Source organism: Bufo gargarizans, chromosome 3, assembly GCF_014858855.1.
Source record: "Bufo gargarizans isolate SCDJY-AF-19 chromosome 3, ASM1485885v1, whole genome shotgun sequence".
Taxonomy (NCBI): Eukaryota; Metazoa; Chordata; class Amphibia; order Anura; family Bufonidae; genus Bufo; species Bufo gargarizans.
Genome location: NC_058082.1, coordinates 509526016 through 509536512, shown reverse-complemented (window position 1 = coordinate 509536512; position 10497 = coordinate 509526016). Strand labels below are relative to the sequence as shown.

Sequence of the window (10497 nt, the reverse complement as noted above, 5' to 3'; positions counted from 1 at the left end):
TGGGTCCTGGAAAAAATCGGACAGCACAATGTGTGCTGTCCGTTTCCGTTGTTCCGTTCCGCATGTCCGTTTAAATATAAAACATTTCCTATTCTTGTCCTGAAAAATCGGATCCTGGTACAATGCAAAGTCAATGGTTCCGCAAAAAACGGAAGACATTCGGATGTCATTCGTATGTCTTCCGTTTTTTGCGGAATCCGTTCCTGGAAACACATAGCAAATTTTTTTATATTTTTTTTTTTCATTTTTTTTTTCAAAGAAATCCAAACAACTTTATTTGATTATTGAAATGTATACATGTTTCCGTTTTTTGCGGATCCGCAAAAAACGGATGACATACGGAAACATTTTCAGGAACAACGGATCCGCAAAAAACGGACCGTTTTTCAGGATGAAAAAAAACAGGACGTGTGAATGGACCCTTAAGCTATGTATTTTTTTATATCTGATTTAATAAAAAATAAACAAACAAACAGATAGTAGCACATATCCTTTTTTCCAATGATAATGTTTTTATTTTCTGATTACAGATTTATTCTATATCCCGAACATGACTATGGGGGTGGCCATCTTGCTTAAGCTGTTCTTAAAGGGAATCTGTCACCTGCTTTTACCATTTTAAGCTGGCACCATCGCTATGTTGACTAAAGTACCTTATTTCCAGGAGTCTTCTTTTTACTTTATTTCGTTTTGTAGTTTTGATATAAAAGCGATTTTTGGGCTTCCGGTTCCGGCGCCGACATGGAGAGACGTAGCTAACTTCAGCTCCGTGTAGGTCGGTGCGCAAATTAGCTAAATCCCCCATACATACCGGTGGAATTCCGGGGAAACTGTGCCTACCGTGCTGGTAAGAGCATATGGATCGTTATATAACTAACATGGGGACGAGGAACAAGACAAAATCTCAGAAGCTGGGAAAGTCTGCTGCGTGGGATTTTGAGACAGCAGAGGAGGAATCTCTCCCGCTCGCACTACCAGATGAAATGGATGACCAGCATTTACAAAAAGAAACGGAGACTCAAGGGGAAGATCAACAGGTGGACTACGTTCGACTGGCAATCTAGGTAGCAAATCGAATCTTACCTGACCTGCAAGAGTCCCTGGCAAGCACAGTGGGGCTGACACTTCAGTCCCTACAAGCAGCCACAGCCGAACATGGCAAACGGCTAGACAGCGCCGAACATAGAATCCAGACGCTGGAGGAAACATACTCTGACCTCCGATTGAAACTGGAGAAAGCGGCGAGCGACAATATGGCCCTTAAAATAAAAGTTGATGATTTGGAGAATCGTTCGCGTAGAAACAACCTGCGCATTTTGGGCTTACAAGAGTCAATCCCAGCACATGATCTAGCTCAAATCTGTGAGCATGAAATTCCGAAAGCCTTGGGGCTGGATATCTCGTGTAAAGTTGAGAGAGCTCATCGCATAGGTCCTGATCTGCGAGAGGGTACTGACCGTAATCTTAAGGGGCCATCAGCGTTATCGAGAAGACCGAAGCCGGTCATAGTAAAGTACCTGGACTTTACAGATAAAACCGCAATCTTGAGAATGTTTAAGCGCCAAAAACCACCTCTGGAGTTAAGAGGCCCCAAAATCGTAATCTTCGGCGATTACTCAGCGGAGGTCCAGAAGAAGAGGAGGGAATTCTCGTCTATATGCTTGGAGCTGCATGATCGGCGAACGAGATTTGCATTATTATATCCTGCAATACTTAAAGTTTTCCTCCCTGATGGAACTGTTGCCACATATACGTCGTCTGAGGAAGCGAGACGCTGTTTGGAGTTGGACATTCCTGACTCATAGACCACTAGGTCGGAATTTATGCTCGGAGAGAAAAGGGAGTTAAAGAGAATCAAGCACCAAAAATGGCGTCTCTTATGCAGATGCTGCCAAGAGAAGGCGCGATATGGTCCCTGGTGAAACCTGAAGGATTGGTGACTGTCGCCATGATTTAGCTTCTATAACATACTACAGATAGTATTAGATGGAGAGTTATATCTAAAATTGTTAGCATTGATGAAATGTTCAATTAGTTCATAGTTCACTGTTATATGCAGGTGATATATCATACCAGCATTAATACAATATAATATAGTATAGCTGATAGGTAGCAATGCTCCTGTCACTGAGAGTCTTAATTTCGCAGTATGTGCATTGACCTACCATGTCGGAAAAAAGTGGAGTCTGTTGAAATTACTAATGAGGTTTATAATAGAGAGCAGAGAATATGTCTTACTCAGCTTAGGTAATTGTTTGACTGACAACTGTACCTGTCAATATTTTCCTCACTCTTCTTGAAGTGTTAATCTGGAAACTGAATAAAAAATGTTGGGGGGGAAAAAAAAAAGCGATTTTTAGGTTATGCTAATTAGGGTCCAAGGTGCCCAGAGGGACGTTTTTTTCACTCTCTGGTGCCCAGTGACGCCCTCCTGCAGTGCCCAAGAACGCCTCCTGATCATCAAATAACCTCCCACAGCCCGGCAAACGGTTCCGCCCCCTCCCCACGTCTGCGGCCAGAAAACTTGCGCAGGCGCAGTACCACCTGCGGCCTGCGCGATCATCAACCTCCTGAGGGCAACAGCGCTCAGGTCACATCACTGGGCTCGGCGCATGCCCAGTGAGACTTTTGAGGCTGTTGCCCTCAGTAGGTTAATGATCACGCAGGCCGCAGGCGGTACTGCGCCTGCGCAAGTTTTCTGGCCGCAGACAGGAAGAAGGACAGGGCATTTCTATAAGGTAGACTATGATGTGGGGAGGGGGCGGAACCGTTTGCCGGGCTGTGGGAGGTTATCTGATGATCAGGAGGCGTTCTTGGGCACTGCAGGGGGGCGTCTCTGGGCACCGGAGAGTGAAAAAAACGCCTCTCTGGGCACCTTGGACCCTAATTAGCATAACATAAAAATCGCTTTTATATCAAAACTACAAAACGAAATAAAGTAAAAATAAAACTGCTGGAAATAACTTACTTTAGTCAACAAAGCGATGGTGCCAGCTTAAAATGGTAAAAGCAGGTGACAGAATCCCTTTAACAGCATTTAGAAAACATTAAGAAAATTGCTTTACGGCAGCCACATGGACCATAGACACAATGGTCTGGAGCTTACCTTATTGACTTCTATGGGAGAGTCTTCTAGACACGTGACCTGTGTAGAGGTCATTGTACAAGGAAAGAATAGATAAGCTTTGACAATCACCTATTGTGAATGGTGGATTCTGTCTTATCTATACACAGAGATTATATCATCACAGGCAGGATTAGAATAACAGATAAGCAGGTAACTGCAGCAAAGTGATCTGTACAGACCAAGACGTGGTGCCTATTAGGCTTAGTGGCCAGTGCGAAAACTGCAGGATTTTATGGTTTTTGTTTAAATATAGATATTGACATGGAAAATTAAAAATAACATTTCCAAAAATTCTTAAAAAATATGTTAAACATAAAAACGTGATTTAGACAATAGGTCATTTTTGATGACACATTCCCTTTAAAGGCTATGTACACCTTTGGGGCAATATTTTTTATTACTGTATTCTACTCATTTTGAGCTAAAAATCTTTTTTTTATTGTTTTTTATTACAAATATGGAGACCTTTTTCTGTACATAGCTGAGATGCTCTAATAGCAGCCTCTGGATTTTCTCCCTTTTCTGTCAGTTAGGGAGATGACGGGCTTCTTATCTCTGCTCTCTGACCTTATAAACACTTATTATAGCTATTTTCTTATCTTTATGATAAGAATGTGACTTAAATAAGTGTTTATGTCCTCTTATTCGTTTAGAGATTTGGGTTATTAGATGACTGGCACAAAATGACAGTACCAGTCACATAGGTAGAAAAACTGTTAATCCTTTGTAACAGAAAGGCTCAATATATTTTTTTTAAAAAAAGGCCAATTGAAAATAAGATTTTTAGCCAAAATTGAGTAAAATGCAATCATAAACAAAAACTACCTCTGAAGGTGTACATAACCTTAAGTATTGTTTGGGACCCCACCAGTTAGTAGAGTCTGACAATGTGAGCAAATAAGATTGTGTAGCCATGCTCTAGGATGGAAATATATATACCGTTGAAACCAGAAGTTTACATACACTATATAAAAAGACACATACACATGTTTTTCTCAATATCTGACATGAAATCAGAATAAACCTTTCCTGTTTTTGGTCAATTAGGATTACTATAATTATTATTATTTGCCAAATGCCAGAATAATGAGAGAGAGAGAATGTTTTAAGGCATTTTTTATTACTTTCTGTAAAGTCAAAAGTTTACATACATTTCATTAATATTTGGTACCATTGCCTTTAAACTGTATGACTTGAGTCAAATGTTTTGGATATGATGGCTGGACATTCCCATCTTGTTTGTACTTGTGTAGAATTGTTTGTACAGATGAATGAGACACCTTCAGGTATCTTGAAATTGCCCCCAAGGCTGAGCCAGACTCTTGCAAGTCCACAATTCTCTTCCTGATATCTTGGCTGATTTCTTTAGACTTTCCTATGATGCTACACAAAGAAGCAGTGTGTTTCAGGTGTGCATTTAAATACATCCACAGGTATGTCTCTAATTAACTCAGATGTTGCCAGCAAATCTAACAGAAGCTTCCAAACACATGACATCATCATATGGGCAGTCCAGATTTGTTTAAAGGCGTAGTAATCTTAGTGTATGCAAACTTTTGACATTGCAGAAGGTAATAAAAATGCCTTAAAACATTCTCTCTCTCTCTCATTCTATCTCTCTCTGGCATTTGGCAAATAATAATAATTATGGTAATCCTAATTGACCAAAAACAGGAAAGGTTTATTCTGATTTCATGTCAGATATTGAGAAAAACATGCATTTGTGTCTTTTTATATAGTGCATGTAAACTTCTGGTTTCAACTCTATATACACATATATATATATATAAGGAATATAGTGGCGGCACTGGAAAAGCACAAGGAGGGTGCTAAGTCCAGGGATGTAGCAGCTTACCCCGTCTCAATAAAGATGAAAAACGGACAGCACTCCAAGTAAAAGATAGTGGTGTGAATAAACACCACTATCTTTTACTTGGAGTGCTGTCCGTTTTTTATCTTTATATATATTATATATATATATATATATATTTTTATATACATATATATATATATATATATATATATATATATATATATATATATATAGTGTTCAAATTAAGCCAGTCCGGGGATCAGCTAATTGTACCAGTCTGGTTTAAAAAACTCACCAGTAACCAGCTGTTATTACCAAGGGAAGCCTTATCTGACCAGACATTTCCCGCATGCCAGAGAAAACCACTCTTTGTCCGCAAGTGACGACCCATATATAAAGTCAATATGCCCCAACAGGAACGGTTATCACCTAGCTCTTATGTTGACACACCTCACCACAAATGGATTTTATTTTATAATTCTGTGTGATGTACTTATATTATTGTCCCTTTTATAATAAAAAAAACATAAATGTAATAATAAAAAATAATGCACATTGAAATAAATATGACTAAACAGTTGAACACTTATTATTTATCACCATATTTATTGTGGAAAAAATGCAGAATCCAAACTACAGACAAAATTTTATGTCATCACTTTCTTTCAATTTCTTGTCCTGAAACAAAAATACATCAAATTAAATATTCTTGAGTCTTCGGGGTCCAGACGACGTCTCGTAGCGCCCAGTACACTCATCCATAAAGTAGGAAACACTACAGCGTTCAGTCCTATCTAGTAGTGCTTTCTACTTTATGGGTAACTGCACTGTATGTCAGCCTCCAGGTTCAGTCCGGTTGTGTCTTCACTCTTTTGATGTCAGATTTTAGTATTTTATAGCATGATATAAATGCCTGTACATCCAATAGTACAAGACTCATTTAAAATTATAGAAATATATAGAACTTGTAATGAGTAATGAACTAAAATACATTGAAAAAGATTGTTTTCTTTCTGCAGAATAAACTACTGAACAAATTGTATTACATACATGATCAACTTAAGGAAATGATAAAATCTTGGGTGCGGCAATAAGGACTCTCCATGTTGTTTCTTGCATTTTCATAGTCGCAGTCTTGTAGCGCCCAGTACACTCATCCATAAAGTAGGAAACACTACAGCGTTAAAGCCTGTCTAGTAGTGCTTTCTACTTTATGGATGGCTGCACTGTATGTCCTTGACTTCACAGATAGATCCTCTTCCAACGGGGTTTCCAAGATGGCTTTTATTGTGATGTCCTCCAATGTCGCATGAACACTTACCAAAAGGACGTTACTATGGCAAAAGCTGCTCCGATTTCTTCTTATAGTCTGTATATATCCTACAAAGAACAAGAAAGCAGGATTGTGATGTCAAGGATGTATGGCCTGGGCGTCCACATTATATAAAAAACAAGGAACCATTACAATTTCTACCCAATGTAATAAAAAATAGATAGTATATCAGTTGTCTAAACAAATACTTTAAACATTAACATAAAATATTGAAAAATGGATAATTCCGGAAAATACAGCTACAACTCACATATCAGTTTTTCCATAGGGCAGGCACATTAATTACATTTTCTACATGGTGGACATACCTTTTTTCTACAAATTTTGAATAGTCAAGTGTGAAAACATAATTTCATTCTTATCCAACTTAGTAGGCTATACCAATACTGTATCCCATCATCCCATCCACTGATACTGATATAAGGCTCTCCTTACACTGCACAAATGGAATGTGGCACATAGACAATGGGGAGCAATTATCATGATTGTAATGAAGTATGAAGTCAGTTTTCCATGAGTCTGGGTTGATATACTTTGCGCCAAATTTGGCACACATTTTTTAAATTTAAACCTAACACTTTTGTCTAGAAACCCTACTCCACTTTTCTGTTCCCATCCTTCTACTGGAGTGGATTTTTTTGCGACTTTTGAAACAAGTCCCAGTAATAAATCTGGAGTGAAATTCACTAAAATAGCTAACCATTCTTACTTTTCCACCTACTTTTCAAAACTGGAGTGGTGTAAAAATGCAAAAAGGCGCAAAGATATTGCGCAAGTTACCTGGAAAAGGCGCAAAAGTCTTTTTTAAGACAAAATTCTGCTTGATAAAATCACCTCATTGTTTTAGGAAGAAGTAACCAGATCTGCAGATCTTCTAATGTTTATGGTGTTGTGGCTACTTCAGGCATCTATTCTCAGAGGAAGCAATAGACAAGCCAGCCTCTATTTCTTACCTACTGATTTGTCATGTTTTGCCCTAAGATATGTGGCGCAAGAGGCATCTGGAAGGCAGCAAACCCTCCCCCCCCCCCCGTATGTCTACAGTGCTTGCGGAAGAAGTAAACACCTTTGAATACTGCAAGAAAAAATATAGGGGGGAATTTATCATTTGTGGTGGTTTTGGTATCAGTTTTATCTTTGCTTAGTGAAGTTGCGTCTAATTTATGTAATAATATATTTGGGCAAGTGCAATATGGTGTACATCTATGTCTGTAAAAGTACACCACAGGGTTGTCTGGCATGGAGAGGCGACTTTTTTGTGACTTTTTAAAATGTTGCTCATCATCAATGAGACTTAAAGGTGTTGTAATCTGAAATCCTGACCTACTTTTCACTCCACTTCTAAAAGTGGTGAGGCTCACCAAATGTTGCAAAATATGCATCAAATGTCACACACGGGCATCACTTGCGACATTTTTATGCCATAAAAACTGGTGTCGCAGACTTGATAAATGTCCCCCCGGTTTCTATTATAGCAGCAATGAAAGAATATTAGGGTCGACCTTTTGTAGTGTAATGATTGTGGCACTGTAGAAATGAATAAAAAAATAAATAAAATATTTGCAGACAAAAAAAATGTATGTTTGTGTGTATATATATATATATATATATATATCTATATACACAGACACACATGTACATTCCTTCCTTGTGGCATGCAGATAGTACTGATGAGTTTCAATATATCTCTTTCCTAAATTTGTCAGCATAACATTCATAATGGTAACAGTATGCAGTATTAATGGGCAAGATGTAGTAATATGCTTTAAAATAAATGTAGAAATACAGTTACATTTCCAGGTGATATGTTTGGGTCATTTTAGATGCTAGGTTTTAGTTTATTTGACTGACAATAAGAAAATGCAATTTTATAACATTAGAAATATACTACAGATATAGAAAATGAGGGGAAAGTGTGCGCCCACTTCATACTCATGGATATTTAAAGTTACTGAAGGCTCCCCCCCCGCTTTCTTGTAGAACAGGTGCAACATTACCAAACCAGGCCAGTTACGTACCTCTAGTTTTTTAAGCCGCATCTATATTATCCAGGTGGCATCTTCAACGGTTCTAAACTTCCTGCGCAGCTGAAATAAAAGTTCCTTCAGTGATCTGCATCATTAATCCTTTCTTCAGTCAGTTAGTCCGCACCCCATTAGTGAAGAGAAACTCAGCCTGTCAGATCACCACCTCCCGCCAAACAGGGTTTCACTTCTGCTTTTTCTGACTCATACAAGTCTTCAGTTGTATCTTCAGCTAGAACACTGCACGACAGGAAACGGTGGCCATTAAAAGAGTAGTCTGCTATATAGGCTTGAGGGACTATCTATGACATATTCAGTCATTAGTCATTTTATTACAATGACCTATCATGTTATACAGGCTTAAAGTAATACTTCGTAAGTAATACAAAGTAACATACTGTACTTTTATGTTAGAAAATTGAACGATTTGATACCGATATTTCACCTTTTCTTGCTTTGGTCCCTAGAGTTCATTAGAACATCTTACTAGCTGTGATGGAGAATGTTTCAGGACTTTGTGTGTTTGTGCAACTAAAACATTTTTTTTTTTTACTAAAATATTGTAATGGCCTTGCCCCCAGTCTTCTACATGAAGCATCTAATTACATGTATTGCTAATCATTGGTATTTCTCATGATACAGTTGAACACCATTCATATCTAATAGCATTTGGATATATACAACCAAGCATATACAAAACATTCAAACTAAGCAAAGCTGAATTCAACTGTTAGGACATGCAATGGACTACACCTATAAACTAAACCTATAGGAAGACAGCTCATTTAGATGAACTTAATGCTTATGTGGGATGTTACTTGCAGGAGAAGAGTTAGGCTAGCCCTACATATTGAGAAAAGACTGATATCTGGTGAAAGGAGTGTAATATGGATGCTATCAGTTTCCATCCTGCAATGAACCTATAGTTGTTTGGCTGACAGTAGTCAATCCAAATTCTCTCATTACGTGCCTATTGTTTTAATAGAGCAGAAAGGCCATAAGCAGCATCTACTAACGGTCTCATCAATATTAGGTCAGTGGATCTGGTCAAAAGCAGTAAATGAAATGCACATACTTTGTTATGTGACAGAGACATTTCACACATTGCTTAAAAAATATAAAGTACATATTTTCCAAATTTACAGTTTAAGGCAACTTTCATGTTGCAGTATTTAGGTCAGTATTTGCTTCAGTATTTGTAAGCCGAAACCAGGATTGAGTCCAAATCACAGAAGAGGCGCTAATATTTCCATTATACTTATCTCTGGAGGCTTCATTCTTAGTTATGGCTTACAAAAACTGATGTAAGATACTGACCAAAACATAGCCATGTAAAAGCAGCCTTGCACAAACCACTGACTATACCAAATACACCAAACACCTAGTTAGTTTCTTTGAACTAAATGTTAAAGTGCCAAGTCATCCAGCAAGTGTGTTGTACTGATCACGTGAAAAGAGCTTACATAAAGTTCTGGTCGCCAGGCTGGGCATACTTTAAGGAAGCTCTAACAAGACAGGATGAACAGATGATTACCAAACTGTTCCTAAAACGATGAAAAAACATTCAGAAATAAGATCTAAAATGTAGCATAAAATGTTCACTATCGACTTTACTTTAGCAGTCGGAGATGGTAGGTTCCATCACATTTAACTTTTGAAAGTTAGTACTTAAAGGAAATAAAAATGCCAAGTTCCTGTAAAACCTAAATGAAAAAAAGCTACCCCCCCCCCCCCCATAAAAAACGAATTGATCTATTAAAAACCTAATCTAGTGATCACTCAATGGGAGATTGCTTATGCTGTTGTATTTTCACCCCCCATGCACTTACTGTTCGGTTGATGGGTTGCTTCTTCTTCGTAATCCGGGCAGCTTAGGCATTACCTTCACCAGGGACCGATGGGTAAAAGGATGGAAAGTAGGCTAGCCTCCCCTTTTAACCTTTCCCAATGACCAACGTCACTAACCACAGATAGAGGAACTAGATCTAACTCCACCCATTAACCATACAGCGACATGTTAATGTCTGAAGAGGGGCCGCTGTGTGTCGCAAGTGATGTCTTGCAGAGAAAAAAAACAATCGAATAAAACAAATTGAAAGAAAGATCTGGAAACATAGTGAAATGTAACAGTAAAGTTTAGAGGAAGTCATCTGAAAACCGTTCCCTAACACTGGATACATGCGAGATATCTTATGTCCAA

The 10497-nt window shown here is 38.2% G+C and overlaps 1 long non-coding RNA gene across 1 annotated transcript; it reads right to left on the bottom strand.

The window, feature by feature from the left end:
- Positions 1-5526: 5526 nt before the first annotated feature.
- On the bottom strand, positions 5527-10222 carry LOC122932594. The gene is made up of 3 exons (XR_006388318.1): positions 10127-10222; positions 8292-8537; positions 5527-6320 (listed from the first exon to the last, which is right to left on the bottom strand). It is a non-coding gene; the product is annotated as an uncharacterized LOC122932594 (long non-coding RNA).
- Positions 10223-10497: the final 275 nt, after the last annotated feature.